At 46.3% G+C, this 16,281-nt stretch overlaps 4 non-coding genes across 4 annotated transcripts; 3 read left to right on the forward strand and 1 right to left on the reverse strand.

Moving 5' to 3' along the window:
• Nucleotides 1-945: 945 nt before the first annotated feature.
• trnar-ucu (transfer RNA arginine (anticodon UCU)) lies at nucleotides 946-1,037 on the forward strand. Its single transcript is given in 2 exon segments — nucleotides 946-982; nucleotides 1,002-1,037. It is a non-coding gene; the product is annotated as a tRNA-Arg (tRNA).
• A 1,588-nt stretch (nucleotides 1,038-2,625) lies between these two features.
• On the reverse strand, nucleotides 2,626-2,697 carry trnaw-cca (transfer RNA tryptophan (anticodon CCA)). Its single transcript has one exon. It is a non-coding gene; the product is annotated as a tRNA-Trp (tRNA).
• A 5,071-nt stretch (nucleotides 2,698-7,768) lies between these two features.
• Nucleotides 7,769-7,841, forward strand: trnak-cuu (transfer RNA lysine (anticodon CUU)). The gene has a single exon. It is a non-coding gene; the product is annotated as a tRNA-Lys (tRNA).
• Nucleotides 7,842-15,301: 7,460 nt separating this feature from the next.
• Nucleotides 15,302-15,387, forward strand: trnak-uuu (transfer RNA lysine (anticodon UUU)). Its single transcript is given in 2 exon segments — nucleotides 15,302-15,338; nucleotides 15,352-15,387. It is a non-coding gene; the product is annotated as a tRNA-Lys (tRNA).
• Nucleotides 15,388-16,281: the final 894 nt, after the last annotated feature.

Consider the following 16,281-nt stretch of genomic DNA (forward strand, 5'->3'; position numbering starts at 1 on the left):
TTAATCTTACTTATACGATAGCGTGTTATTTGTTTGTAAAATCTGCAATTGTTTCACCATTCTTTAAGTTTAGAGGGATGCATTGAAATTTAAGTGGATTAATACAATAAAATGTGGAAGTTTTTTTATGAACATGAAGAGTTGCTTTTCCATGTTGGATATCGCGATATATTTATGTACACAACTGTCATTTGTGAAATGATGGAATGTATTTATTTCTACATCTGTACCGGTAAGGAAATCCCCACTGGATCATTTCCAGGAACCAGTCAAGTACTTAAATTAGTTTGTCAAACCCAAAACACCCGTTGGGATTTGCTGATTGAAAATTTGAATGGAAATCGAGACCATCACAAAGTATTGGAACAAATATACCCGCTGAGGTTTCGGGGTTGTTACTGATTTATTTCTATCACTGAGTAACCTATTTTAAACAGGGTGAAACTACAAATCTAATTATAAGAGTCTGGGTTGGAGAAGGAACAGATGAAAGTATCAAATTTAATTACACTGATTCCACAAACACTGCACACCACATCCCTTAAACATTGTAAACTGTTTCTACATAAAACTGGAGAGGGTGTAAATAGAAAGTAACAGAACAAAAAGCTAATTGTGTCAAATTTAATTTTGATATTGTTGCACAAACACTGAACATCCCATCGCTAAAACACTGTCCCGATCTAAAATCAGTCGGCAGGACCCTGAGACACAGTGAAAATGTTGTGATTTCAACCTGGTTCAAAACACGCAGCCTTCTGATGTGGAGTCAGACGCGACTGTTCTTGCACCAGGCCCACAACAAGCGGCTGGAGCCGGATCCATTGGAGGGCGATCGGTGCAGACTGCCGCCGCGGCTCTCGGAATGTGAGAGGCGGAAACAGGAGCAGCCTGACCGCCTCAACCACAGCACAGGATCCCCGCTCTCCGTCAAATTCTATCGCTGACTCTGTGGCGCAATGGATAGCGTGTTGGACTTCTATTTCGTGGTTGGAGGAGACATTCAAAGGTTGTGGGTTCGAGTCCCACCAGAGTTGGATTTTAGTTCACGGATCGGGAGCTGGGAAGTGAAATTTTGCAGCAAAACCGCAATAGAATCATGAATGTCCGTCAAGGACGGGAAACTGCCCCCGACACTTCATCTGACACAAGTGGCTCCAGTCACACCCGGATTTATGATTCTAAATCCACTCTGAGCTGGATTGGCAAAACACTCTCAAGGAGGAGACTCATCATCTGCTCAGACCGAAAGTCAATCTGCTGGACTTCCGGCTCTGTCAGACTGAATGTTCCTTCAGACAGGTTTCTAACTGGACACATGCATCCTGCTGCCGTGTGAGCATTGGTGCTGGAGGGGTAGAATTCTTGCTTGTAGTAATTCTATTCCTGTAAAACTAGCTCCTGAAGTGTAGGTTGGAAAGTATCCTGGCTGAGCGGTCGAAGGCGCTGGTTTAAAGCTCCAGTTAAATTCCACGATTTGTAGATGGATCAAAATCATAGTTTGTGTCTCCAAAACCGCAGCCTCCCTCCTGTAAACAAGTAATACTGAACATCTCATCTGCTATTGCAACAGCGTAATCCGGAGGAACCACATGGCAATTCAAATAAGATGCATTTTGGAACAAACCATTTGTACCTTCAACTCCGGTCGAAATGTTGACAAGCAAAAGGATTGTTTGATCTCGCTGAGACTCGAATTAACAACCTCGGTATTTCCCGACCCTGTCCTGTCATATAAGGACCGCGCACTGACCGATTGCGCCGCTGGAGCACGGTCACTCTGATCACCTGTCCCACTCTGCTGGAAAGAATCTTAAGGTGAGAGGCCCGAACCTGTGGAAACGTGTCCAGTCACTGTGATGAAAATAATATCTGCACTTCCACTTTCAGCTTCTTTCACATCCTCTGCTCCATCGCACGACAATCGGGTTTTCTGCGAACAGGTCAAAATGAACATTGTCAGAAATTCTCTCAGCAGTGAGATTTGAACCGAGCGCCCACGCAGTGATTGGATTTATTGTCTTAAAGCAGTGAGCTCCGTTCACACAACGCCTTGCCAGTCTCTCACACTTTGTTTAATGCCCAAATAAATAAATTGGAGCTAATTGACCGCATTTACCCCGTGCTGGGGTTGTTCTCCTCAGAGCAGAGAAGGTTCAGAGGAGATTTGATAGAAGTGTTCAAAGTCATGAAGGGTTTAGATAAAGTTAATAAAGAGAAGCTGTTCCCATTGGCGGAAGTGTCGAGAACCAGAGGACACAGATTTGAGGTGATTGCAAAAGAACCAAAGGCGACATGAGGAAAATCTTTTTTACGCAGCGAATAGTTATGATCTGGAATGTGCTGCCTGAAAGGGTGGTGGAAGCAGATTCAATCGTGGCTTTCAAAAAGGAATTTGATAAATACTTGAAGGGGAAAATGCAGGGCCCCGGGGAAAGGGACGGGGAATGGGACCAATGGGATTGGTCTTACAAAAGGCAGGTAAGGGATTGATGGGTTGAATGGCCTCCTTCTGTGGTGTGTTCATTCTGTGATAAATATTATTTTACACACAGTGAACAGACCATCCCTGAAAGACTGCCCCGCGATAAAACAGAGCGACACTGAAACGTTGCGAAAATGCAATGACCCCGACGTGATTCGAACACGCATCCTTCTGATCTGGAGTCAGACGCGCTACCGTTGCGCCACGAGGTCCACAGCGCCCACCTGGAGCCGGATCCATAGGAGGGAGATCGGTACCGACCGCCACAGGGACTCGAAGAGGCGGAAGCAGCAGCAGCAGCACCGCAGGAGCCCCGCTCTCCAATCCAGCCGTTACCAGCAGAGAGCTGCCAGTCCCGGCCTGAGCCCTGTCTGGGAGCCGCCTGCCATTCAGTCTTTACAGAACGGGACCGATCCAGTTTCAGCTCACACACAGGATCAGGAATCCCACTCCTGACAGATTCACTTATTTAAACCTTGTTTAGATTCAGTGAATTGGGATTTAATTCAATCCTCATCTGCCCGCCGCTCTGTCAGTTCAGGACTTTATTTAAACCGATACTTGGAGCTCTGTTTCACAGGGAGCCGGTTGTTTAAGCATTTCTCAGTCCCACCACGAACACTTTTTGCTGCTAACTTCTGCTTAATACAAAGTTCCCAGGAACGAGGGAATTTCTCCTGGGTACTGAGTTCGAGTTAAGGAACAACCGAGGTGCGATTACACTACTTGGTGGGACCGATACAGAGGAGCAAATTTGCAGGGAAATTACAGAGAGGTGCATCAGCCATAGAGTAGTGATAACAGGGGATTTCAACTATCCTAATATAGACTGGGATAACAATAACATAATGCGCAAAGAAGGGGAAGAATTTTTGAAATGTGTTCAGGATAACTTTCTCGACCTGTACGTTTCTGGCCCACTGAGGAAGGAGGCATTGCTGGACTTGGTGCAAGGGAATGAGGCGGGCCAAGTGGAGCAAGTGTCAGTGGGGGAGCATTGAGGGAGCAGCGATCAGTGTCATAAGGATTAGAATAGCTATGGAAATGGACTCTGTCCACTCTAAAGTAAAAGTACTCAATTGGATGAGGGTCAATTTCAGTGGGATGAGAACAGATCTGGCCCCGGTAAATTGGAATTAAAGATTGTCAGGCAAAACTATAATTGGACAGTGGGCGGCTTTTGAAAAGATGATTCGGGTATAGAGAAGGTACATTCCAACGAGGTCGAAAGGTGGGGCAACTAAAGCCAGAGCTCCCTGGATAATAAGAGAGATAGAGAGTAAGATGAAGCGGGAAACATAAAAGGGAATCAAAAAGTCTTCTACAGACATGTTAACAATAAACGGGTAGGAAGAGGAGGGGCAGAGACGATTAGGGACCATAAAGGAGATCGACTCACGAGGCAGTGGGCCTGGCAGAGGTACTCGATGAGTACTTTGCATTGTTCTTTACCAAGGAAGGAGATGCTGCCAGATTCTCGGTAAAGGAAGATATAGTTAAGATACTGGATGGGCTAAAAATGAGAAAGCAAATGACAAGAATCGAATCCGTGATCATGATATTACGGTAAACTCGATGCAAATGAACTAACCGGCTGTCCGAACGGCACATTCGGCTGTTTAATTAATTTTTGTTCCTGTACGCTGGTTGGTAGCGGTTTCTGTACATGGACCCCTAAATCTCTCTGCTCCTCCACAGTTCCTAGTTTCTCACCATTGAGAAAATACACTGATTGATCTTAGATTTAAAGTGGATGACTTCGCTCTCCCCCACATTGAACTCTATTTGCCGCAGTTTTACCCACTCACTTAATTTATCAATTCCGACTTTTCAACTTCCTGCTTCTATCAACATTATTTATTCCGCCACCAGAAGGCTGAGTGTCCAAATCACGGGGTAACCGTTGCTTTTCGAGCTGATCGGATTCTGGATCGTTCCGGGATGAATGTTTTATCTGCTTTCTCTCAAATCTGCTTCTCTGGTTCCCAATTTTCAGGAAGGCGTCTCACTCTGCCCTCGACTTTTGATCTTGAACTGTGGTTGAAGATTTTGCAAAGAGGGAAAAGAAGTCCCCAAATCGCCCCACGTGACTCTCAAACGCTTTGGGAAGAAGTTCAGTTCAAACAATCAGGACTTTAAAGGCCCCTCAATGACCTGCACTTTCATTGAATGAGTTTTGTTCGCCATTGTATTCGACCGTGAAATCGCTCTCCGCTTTCATCTCACTGGTGAAGAGTGTGACGGCCTTGTATCTGTCAGCGTGTAAGTGACGAGTTTGGGGTCGGTATGGGCCGCTTTCAATTTTGAAATCTCACCAAGCACCGGGGAAAAGAAAATTAGAATCAAACTGTCCCTGTCAGTGATGAATTAAAGTGAATATCGCTCCAAGCAGATCTGGACAATGCGCAGCTCAGCCGCACAGGAGTTCCAAATCCACCCTCTCCCCACTCGGCAATCACAAGTTTACTCTGGCCCAGTGTCACCGCGCTGAAATCAAGTCTTTCTCGGCCACATACTTTCTTAACATCATAGTTACTGGTTTAAGAGTGAAAACTGCCGTCCGCTTCACTGTAAGTGCAAGAGACAACTTTGTAGACACCGTGTAGTGTCACAGACCTGCTCGTTTGACCTGCTCATTTCATCTCATCTCATTTTCTGCAATACTGGAATAGAGAATGGTGAATCACAGCTCGAAAAATCAATCCTCTCTCCGACTGGGGGAGCGAGTCTTCTAACATACAGGCATTTAGGGGCAAGGGGAGTTTGATGTTCAGAAAGAAGACGGCACCGATTTTCACTCGTGCAAACTGCACACCCTTTATTTTGGAAAAGTAAACTGATGGTCAGACAGCTGTTACATTGGGCGCTGCAAGCTGAAACGGTAGCTCGGTGAATTAGTGGTTCAAGGAAGCCACTGCTGTGTGCACTGTGGTGCAATTGGTTAGCGCGTCCGGTTATTAACTGTAACGGTTGGTGGTTCGAGCCCACCCGGAGACAATAGGGAGCTTTTACCTGAAAATTCGTTGTTTCGCGTTTCCAGGTTTCAAATGTGTGTTCTGTTCACAGAAAAATGTACCGTAAACATTGCCAGCTGAGCGCGGCTGATATTCCACCTGCCGCTGGATAACAGGTATCTGAACAATATCCAAAAAACCGAGAATGGCTTGAAGGTGATCGAAATACTTCTTGATAGACAAGGTTCAAAAGGAGGGCTCACGATTAAAGTGAAATATTATTCACCTTCCGACTGGTTTCAGTTTATTTGTGAGAGATCGTTAAAGGATCCTGCAGCGCTTCCTCAGTTAACAAAAGCAGTTCTCAGCCGCATTTTTGACGCAGCATCAAACCCATCAGTTTTTCGCTGTTCCCCAGCTCCCCGAGTGAGTGAGGCCGTGACAGCAGCAACATTGTCCGGCCCCGCTTTCTCCAATCACCCGCTGCCGGCGGAAAGCAGCGAATGCAGCCTCAGACAGCGCATTACTGTCCATCCCTGGGAAACAATTTCCAACTGAAACAGATTGGAGTTGTGCTGAGCTTTGAGTCTGTAGCGTGTCCGTGACGAGGTTCAGGTTGATATCATCCATTCATTTTTTTATATCTCAGAAGCGCACCAGGAGAAAACCGGAACTGAGAATCAAATTGTCCCTGTAGGTGATGAATTCAAGGGAATATCGCTCCAAGCAGATCCGTGAAAGTCACAGTGCAACCGCACAGAAGTTCCAAATTCTCCCTCTCGCCACTCGGCAAACATTAACTGACCTTTGCTCTGGCCTGGTGTCACCTCGATCAAACCGTCTCTTTCGCGTATGATTTTTTCACGAGTGCAAAGCGTCCCCCGCTTCAGTGAAGCTGCAATCGACATTTTCTTCTAGATGCCATGTCATGGGCCAGATAAAGGATGTGAACAGTTACTGCTGAGAACAAATTAAAAAGTAGCAGAAGTTCATCAAAGTTGCACCATTGAAAGTCCTGGGTGGAGGTTTAGAGGCTGCGATTGTAGGAAGAGTTTTGTTGCGATTCTAACAGACCCTCGAGTGAATTTCCGGGATGTCCAGAACACCGAAATAACTCAGTCAGACTGAAGATCTGAAGGGTTCAGTCCCGGGTTTCAGGAGCGTTTTCTCTCCCTCTCTGTTATCTTGATACCTCCTCCGTGCCCTTTCCATTTTCTGATACGCTCGGAGGGCCCCTTACCCACTGACACACCCTGACTCTCCCTGATAACATCTGGCAGTCCCTTGCCCTCTCTGATAACATCTGGCAGTCCCTTGCCCTCTCTGATAACATCTGGAAGTCCCTTGCCCTCTCTGATAACATCTGGCAGTCCCTTGCCCTCTCTGATAACATCTGGCAGTCCCTTGCCCTCTCTGATAACTTCTGAGAGTGCCGTAAACTCTTTGATACCTCATAGCCTCACACCCCTTGATAACCCCTGAGAAGCCCTTTGATTCCCTGACAGCCTCTGGGATCCCGTTGCCCCACCGGATCCACACTAATAAACCCTTAGACTCCCTGGTTCATTCTCAGGAGCCATTAACCTCTCTGCTACCCAAGTGCGATTTAATTCCACATGTGGATCTACCAGTCTGTGTTAAGGATCAGATCCACGGTTTGTTCGCTCTCATTACTCCGAAGCACTCTGTTCACCGAGAGGGAAATCGCATCTACGTTTATGTGATTTTCAAAGAAAAATAAAACATTGCATGTACAGAAAACAGAAATAGCTCAGATGGGGTAGCGTTAGAATTAAAATCCACAGATCCTTTGTTCAATCTCCGCTTAAGGCGGCCTTTTTTCCTCTCTGTTGGCGGAATGCATAATGAGGGGGTTAATCTTGAAATTAGTGCTCGATTAATGAGGCGAGAAATCAGGAATCACTTTCGCAAACAAAATACGGCCGAAAGCTGGAACTCTCTCGGCCAAAAGGATGTGGATTGAGGCTCAATTCAAATTTACAAGACTGATATTGACAGATCTTTTTTCGGTTCGGGTCCCAAGGGATATGTTTCCAATGCGGGGAAACAGAGTTGAGTTACAGACCACCTCATGATCCAATTGAATGGGACAGCAGGAAGAGGGGCTGAGTGGCCCTCTCCTGTCTCGATGTTCCTCTCCTGCTCAGCGTGGTGCTGGAGGACGGGGAAAAGGCATCAGACTGACTCCAGAATGAAAAGCGAGTGCACAGAAGGAGCGACGCTGGGATTGTCAGACAAACTGAACCCCTGCAGCAAAATCAACAGCTGCCTCTCTACAATAATAGGATGGGAAAGCATCTTGAAGGCGGCCTGGCTAGCTCAGTCGGTAGAGCATGAGACTCTTAATCTCAGGGTCGTGGGTTCGAGCCCCACGCTGGGCGTTTCGTGTTTTATTTCTCAAACTGGGTGATAAAAGGTCCAAAGTGCGACCTCTTATCTCCAGTTCATGAAATCCAGTTACATTCACAGACACAACACTGAGCTGTGTGAAAGGAAACCGTGAGCGTTGCAAAATATCCAGCCCCTCCCGATTCTATCGTCTCATTCCCTCCACATGGGACACGGACAGATTATCGGTTCAACCGGCTTCATTTTTTGCTGTTATTAAATGTGTTGATGCCTTCAAAATGTAAGATTCAGAAGATGCCAACTCTGGATCCATTCGCCTCTCTGATACCTCCGGAGACCCCCTTACCTGATTTGATTCTCCGTGAGCTCCTCATCTTCTCCGATATGGTCCGAGAGTCCATTATCCTTTTTGAACCTTGTCAGCGCCCTTTACACTCTCTGATACCCGCAAAATGCTCCTTACCCACTGATACGCCCTGAGCCCTCTTACACTCTCTGATACTCTCTGACACTCCCTTCCCTTCTCTGAGATCCTGTTACACTGTCTGATACCCTCTGACACTCCCTTCCCCTCTCTGCGATCCTCTTACACTCTGATATCCTCCGACACTCCCTTCGCCTCTCTGAGATCCCGTTACACTGTCTGATACCCTCTGACACTCCCTTCCCCTCTCTGAGATCCCCTTACACTCTGTGCTACTCTCTGACACTCCCTTCCCTTCTCTGTGATCCCGTTACACTGTCTGATACCCTCTGATACTCCCTTCCCCTCTCTGAGCCCTCTTACGCTCTCTGATACCCTCTGACACTCCCTTCCCCTCTCTAAGATCCTCTTACGCTCTCTGATACCCTCTGACACTCCCTTCCCCTCTCTGAGATCCCCTTACTCTCTCTGATACCCTCTGACACTCCCTTCCCCTCTCTAAGATCCCCTTACTCTCTCTGATACCCTGTGACACTCCCTTCGCCTCTCTAAGATCCCCTTACACTCTCTGATACGCTCTAATAGTCTCTTCCCCTCTCTGGGATCCCTTTGCCCCACCGGATCGCCACTAAGAAGCCATTAGACTCCCTGAACCCTTCTCAGAGCCCATTACCCTTCCTCATACCCAAGTACAATGTAATTTCACAGGATGATCGATCGGCTTGTGTTCAGAATGAGATCCACAGTTTGTACGGCCCATGCTGCTTCCGCCTCTCCCACTCCGAGAGCCCAAGCGGCGGTCGGAACCAATCTCCCTCCTATAAACTCGGAGTGTAAGTATGAGTGCGCTGTTGTTTCATAAACTGTGGGTGTGTATATATGAGTGCGATGTTTATATATGAACTGTGGGTGTGTATATATGAGTGCGATGTTTATATATGAACTGTGGGTGTGTATATATGTGTGCGATGTTTATATATGAACTGTGGGTGTGTATATATGATTGCGATGTTTATATATGAACTGTGGGTGTGTATATATGAGTGCGATGTTTATATATGAACTGTGGGTGTGTATATATGATTGCGATGTTTATATATGAACTGTGGGTGTGTATACATGAGTGCGGTGTTTATATATGAACTGTGGGTGTGTCTATATGTGTGCGATGTTTATATATGAACTGTGGGTGTGTATATATGAGTGCGATGTTTATATATGAACTGAGGGTGTGTATATATGAGTGTGATGTTTATATATGAACTGTGGGTGTGTATATATGAGTGCGATGTTTCTATATGAACTGTGGGTGTGTAGATATGAGTGCGATGTTTATATATGAACTGTGGGTGTGTATATATGAGTGCGATGTTTATCTATGAAGTGCGGTAATGAACAGGAGGAGCAGGGCTTCGGAGGGGTTATATTTTCTTGGAAGACAATGGCGCAAAGTTGCATTTGCTCTGGGGTCCAAATACTCAGTTGGAATTGCATTGGACTGAAGATCTAAAGGTCCTTGGTTTAATCCCGGGTTCGGTAGTTTTTGGTTGTTTCGTTTCTTCTTCTTTGGGTCGATTCTCGCATTTATTGACAGATAAATTTGATCCCCGCCACTGAAGGATTGGGGATGGATTTGAGAGACATCAAGGATGGGAGATATTTATATCGTCTGTATTTGGTTTTTATTTCTCTGTTACCTTCTGCCTTTTTCTCTTGGTTTTGTCCCTCTCGGTGCCGGGTGACTATTTGATTTCATGCATTTGTTCCAAACTGATGCCTTTTCCACATCTCGGGGCGGTCAGACCCGCTCTGTCTGTCTGTTGCTGCTGATGATCATTAATGGGAACAGGCCGCGAGTTAAACGTTTCTCTGCAAACCGGAGAAAGACAAATAAAAAGAAAGACGTGTTTCTCCGGCCCAGGGGTAAAGTTACAATGGATGTTATTCAATAAAACTGTCCCCGTGAATTTGTTTGTGAATCTGTTTGTAAAGCTTGGGTTTTAAAAGTTCCGAAAACCCGAAATAAAGCCCCTTAACAGCCCATACAGGAATCAAACCCACGATTACAACATTATGGTGTGTTTTAAGCAAGTTAACTGACCAGCCGTTACGAACATCCCAATCATCGTTTTTTTTTACCTATACTAGTTTGAAGTGATTTCTGTACACGGACCCCTAAATCTCTCTGACCCTCCACAGTTCCCAGCTTCTCACCATTTAGAACGTACCCTGATCTATCCTTTTTTGATCCAAAGTGGATGACCTCCAGAAAAAGTGACTAAAGTAGTGGACAGGGGAATGTCAATGGATGTTATTTATATGGACTTCCAGAAGGCATTTGATAAGGTCCCACATAAGAGAATGTTAGCTAAGATAGAAGCCCATGGAATCGAGGGAAAGGTATGGACTTGGTTAGGTAGTAGGCTGAGCGAAAGGCGACAGAGAGTAGGGAGAATGGGTAGGTACTTACATTGGCAGGATGTGACTCGTGGTGACCCGCGGGGATTTGTCTTGGGGCCTCAATTATTCACAATATTTTTTAACGACTCAGATGAAGGCATAGAAAGTCTCATATCTAAGTTTGCCGATGACACAAAGATTGCTGGCATTGTAAGCAGTGTGGATGAAAACATAAAATTACCAAGTGATATTGATAGATTAGGTGAATGGACAAAACTGTGGCAACTCATGGACCAGCATATTCCTCACTCTACCATTACCAACAAGCCAGGGGATCAACCCTGGTTAAATGAAGAGTGTAGAAGAGCAGGCCAGGAGCAGCACCAGGCGTACCTAAAAATGAGGTGCCAACCTGGTGAAGCTACAACTCAGGAATACATGCGTGCTAAACAGCGGAAGCAACATGCTATGGACAGAGTTAAGCGATTCCACAACCAACGGATCAGATCAAAGCTCTGCAGTCCTGCCACATCCAGTCGTGAATGGTGGTGGACAATTAAACAACTAACGGGAGGAGGAAGCTCTGCAAAAATCCCCATCCTCAATGATGGCGGAGTCCAGCACGCGAGTGCAAAAGACAAGGCTGAAGCGTTTGCTTCAGTCAGAAGTGCCGAGTGGATGATCCATCTCGGCCTCCTCCCGATGTCCCCACCATCACAGAAGCCAGTCTTCAGCCAATTCGATTCAGTCCACGTGACATCAAGAAACGGCTGAGTGCACTGGATACAGCAAAGGCTATCCCAGCTGTCGTGCTGAAGGCTTGTGCTCCAGAACTAACTGCGCCTCTCGCCAAACTGTTCCAGTACAGCTACAACACTGGCATCTACCCGACAATGTGGAAAATTGCCCAGGTGTGTCCAGTCCACAAAAAGCAGGACAAATCCAATCCGGCCAATTACCGCCCCATCAGTCTGCTCTCAATCATCAGCAAAGTGATGGAAGGTGCCGTCGACAGTGCTATCAAGCGGCACTTACTCACCAATAACCTGCTCACCGATGCTCACTTTGGGTTCCGCCAGGACCACTCGGCTCCAGACATCATTACAGCCTTGGTCCAAACATGGACAAAAGAGCTGAATTCCACAGGTGAGGTGAGAGTGACTGCCCTTGACATCAAGGCAGCATTTGACCGAGTGTGGCACCAAGGATCCCGAGTAAAATTGAAGTCAATGGGAATCAGGGGGAAAACTGTCCAGTGGCTGGAGTCATACCTAGCACAAAGGAAGATGGTAGTGGTTGTTGGAGGCCAATCATCTCAGCCCCAGGGCATTGCTGCAGGAGTTCCTCAGGGCAGTGTCCTAGGCCCAACCATCTTCAGCTGCTTCATCAATGACCTTCCCTCCATCATTAGGTCAGAAATGGGGATGTTCACTGATGACTGCACAGTGTTCAGTTCCATTCGCAACCCCTCAGATAATGAAGCAGTCCGAGCCCGCATGCAGCAAGACCTGGACAACATCCAGGCTTGGGCTCATAAGTGGCAAGCAACATTCGCGCCAGATAAGTGCCAGGCAATGACCATCTCCAACAAGAGAGAGTCTAACCACCTCCCTTGACATTCAACGGCATTACCATCGCCGAATCCCCCACCATCAACATACTGGGGGTCACCATTGACCAGAAACTGAACTGGACCAGCCATATAAATACTGTGGCTACGAGAGCAGGTCAGAGGCTGGGTATTCTGCGGCGAGTGACTCACCTCCTGACTCCCCAAAGCCTTTCCGACGTCTACAAGGCACAAGTCAGGAGTGTGATGGAATACTCTCCACCTGCCTGGATGAGTGCAGTTCCACCGACACTCAAGAAGCTCGACACCATCAGGGAAAAAGCAGCCCGCTTGATTGGCATCCCGTCCACCACCCTAAAGATGCACTCCCTTCACCTCCGGTGCACAGTGTGTACCATCCACAGGATGCACTGCAGCAACTCGCCAAGGCTTCTTCGACAGCACCTCCCAAACCCGCGATTTCTACCACCTAGAAGGACAAGAGCAGCAGACACATGGGAACAACACCACCTGCACGTTCCCCTCCAAGTCACACACCATCCCAACTTGGAAATATATCGGCCGTTCCTTCATCGTCGCTGGGTCAAAATCCTGGAACTCCCTTCCGAACAGCACTGTGGGAGAACCTTCACCACACGGACTGCAGCGGTTCAATAAGGCGGCTCAGCACCACCTTCTCCAGTGCAATTAAGGATGGGCAATAAATGCCGGCCTCGCCAGCGACGCCCACATCCCACGAACGAATATAACAAAAGGTTTTGGAGTCCTCACCGCCAAAATTGCAAACACCTTATCTACATCTGACCTATCAAACCCTTGCATAATCTTAAAGTCCCACATCAGGTCACCCCTCAGTCTTCTCTTTCCTATGGTAAAGAGCCCCAGTCTGTTCAAACTTTCAATATGGGGAAATGTGAACTTTGGACCTAAGCAAGATAGATCAGAATATGTTCTAACTGGTGAGAAGCTGGGAACTGTGGAGGAGGAAAGATGTTTACGGGTCCAAGTACAAAATCACTAAATGTCAGTGGACAGTTACAAAAAATAATTCAAAAGGCGAATGGAACTTTAGCCTTTATCTTAAGGGAGCTGGAATTCAAAGGGGTGGAAGTTCTGTTCCAGTTATATAAACTCTGCTGAGACCACATTTCGAGTCCTGCATTCAGTTCTGGGCACCGCACCTCAGGAAGGATATATTGGCCTTGGAGGGGGTGCAGCGCAGATTCACCAGAATGATACCGGGGCTAAAATGGTTAAATTATGCGGACAAGTTGCAGAGAACAGGTTTGTATTTCCTTGTGTATAGAAGATTAAGTGTTGATGTATTCGAGTTGTTGAAGGTGATTAAATGAGCCAATGGTGTGTGTGTGAGCTGTGAGACAGCTTGAAATCCCAATCCTCTCCACCACTGGGGACTGAGTCTTCCAACATACAGGGATTTTCACTCGTGCAAGTTTCACCCACATTTTCTGCTCTCCATTTCTCCGACCTGCTTGTTGCGCCTTTCCCTTCAATTCAGGACTGACAGGAAAAACTCGATTCTGCCGTAAATCTTCGGGTCACATGGAGAGATTTCAAATAATTGAAATCGACCCTTATCAACCCCAATATCGTCACCTGCACGTTTGACGAATGCAAAGCGGCTTCGATCGCGGTTTTACTGCACAACTCGTTCAAAGATACTGTCGGTAATTGGAGGGTCTTTCAAGTCATGACACGAACAGAACAGTTCGCACTGCCGTTTTCCCCAAGACGCTTCAGATTCATGTGGAATGATATCGGTCTGGCGGTTAAATCAGTTCCCTCTTCACAAATCCGCCTTTGAACCCGGGACTTTTAGTATTTTTGATAATCGATACCAAATCGGTTTGTCCTGTACTGTACATTACTTTCTAAATATTACAGATAAGCAGAGCAATTGAGCTGTCACAGCTGTGACTTTGACTTTTCTCCCTCTCCTCTCGATCTCCCCGGCAACTGCCACTAACCACAATCTTCTCTCACACTTCTCCATCAGGAAGTTCCGAGTCTCGGTTTTCAAATGAAATAACGCCCATCTCTCCAATCACCGACAGCCCAGAGAGAGTTTCTTCGTTTCAGCTCCCAATTTCCCCAAATCCTCAAAGTAGCATGAAAATAATTGTCCTTAAGTTAATAGCAATATAATTAAATGTTCTTATCTTCAGGGGCATTGTTTCAGATTCCACGGCTTTTAAAGGTCACTGCGGATGTTTAACGAATCGCCTCTTGGTTGGAGGTTTCTGTGTGGGAAAGATCAGGAAGTGATAATTGAGAGACCGAGGATGAAGCTGTTTGATGGGAGCACTGGGGACACAGACCGTGCGCGGCTCCAGTGGAGCAATCGGTCAGCGCGCGTTATTTCTACAATAATTATACACTCGAGAAATGCTGGGGTTGTGAGCTCCAGCGCCATCTAAAGTAGTTGAACCTTCTAAACATTTTGACTGGAGTTCAAGGTACAACCGGTTCCATAACACATCGACTTCTTCATGTCCCCATGTGGGCACTGAGGCTCCTCTGACCTCCCGTCTTGCAATAGCAGGTGAGAGTTTATTTGTTTACAGGAGGGAGAGGGGGCGATTGGCGAGAGCTGAAATGGTAAAGCGGCCGGCACGACATCTTTAAATCTAAAGAACCAAACACACAATTCTTCTTTCTGTGAAGCAGAGATTCATCGGTTTGAAGTGTCGTGTAGGGAAAATTCAGGAGGCAAATCTGCTGCCTGGTGTCACGGTGTAACGGGTGAAATTATTCAGCTTTCAATTGTTGATCGGCTGAAATGTCGAGAGGCCTTTCCCAGCTCCCGTGTGGAACAAGTTCAGCTTTTGAGCCATTGGGTAAAGTGTTTTTTTTTATTGCTGCGAACGAATGACAAGACATTTTGTACAAACAAGAAGAATTGTAAAATCACGAGTTCGCTGTCCATGTTTCTTACATCATGTTCAACAGAAACAAGGATTCTCCTCAACACGTTGCTGAAAATTGTATAAAAGAGATACTCCCCCGAATTCGATAGCGACAGGGATAATTCAGAGTCCCACCATGAATCTGTATGATGGAAGCCAATCAAACAACGAGCCTGGATAGCTCAGTCGGTAGACCATCAGGCTTTTAAATACAAGTAGTGATCTGAGGGTCCAGGGTTCAAGTCCCTGTTCAAGCTAAAAGTTTTAAAACAGCTGGCAAGTTCTGCTTTTCCAGCGGACCAACATCAGCGAAAGAAGCAAGAGTTGGCCATTCAGTCCCTCGAGCCTGCTCCGCCATTTGATAAGGTCATCGCTGATCTTCGACTTCAAATTCACTTTCCCGACCGACCCCCATATCCCTTGAGTTCCTTCGTGTCCAAAAATCTATCATTCTCAGTTTTGAATCAATTCAATGGCTCAGCATCCACAGCCCTCTGGGGTGGAGAATTACAATGGTTCACAACCCTCCCAGTGAAGAAATTATTCCTCTTCTCTGTACCAAATGGCCGGCCCCTTATCTTGGGATTATAACCATTAATTCTGGACTCTCCAGCTAGGGGAAACAGCATCCCAGCATCTACCCTGTCAAGCCCTCGAAGAATTTTACATGTTTCAATGAGACCACCTCATTATTGTAAACTGCAGAGAATATCAGGTCCATTCTACTCAATCTCTCCTCACAGGACAACCCTCTTATCCCAGGAATCAATCTAGTGAACTTTTGTTGCACCCACTCTAAGGCAAGTGTACTGTTCCGCAGGTAAGGAGATCAAAACTGTACACAGTACTCCAGATGCGGTCTCACCAAAGCCCTATATAATTACAGCAAGACTTCCTTATCCTTGTTCTCCAACCACCTCGCAATAAAGGCCAACACACCATTTGCTTTCCTAATTGCTTGCTGCACCTGCATGTTAACTTTCTGTGATCCATGTACAAGGACAAACAAATCCCTCTGAATACCAACACTTCGTAATCTCTCACCTTTTAAAAGATATTCTATTTTCTATTCTTCCTACCAAAGTGAATAATCTCACATTTCCCCACTTTATACTTCATTTGCCAACTTCTCGCCCACTCACTTAACCTGT

Source organism: Heptranchias perlo, unplaced genomic scaffold, assembly GCF_035084215.1.
Source record: "Heptranchias perlo isolate sHepPer1 unplaced genomic scaffold, sHepPer1.hap1 HAP1_SCAFFOLD_562, whole genome shotgun sequence".
NCBI classification, from domain to species: domain Eukaryota; kingdom Metazoa; phylum Chordata; class Chondrichthyes; order Hexanchiformes; family Hexanchidae; genus Heptranchias; species Heptranchias perlo.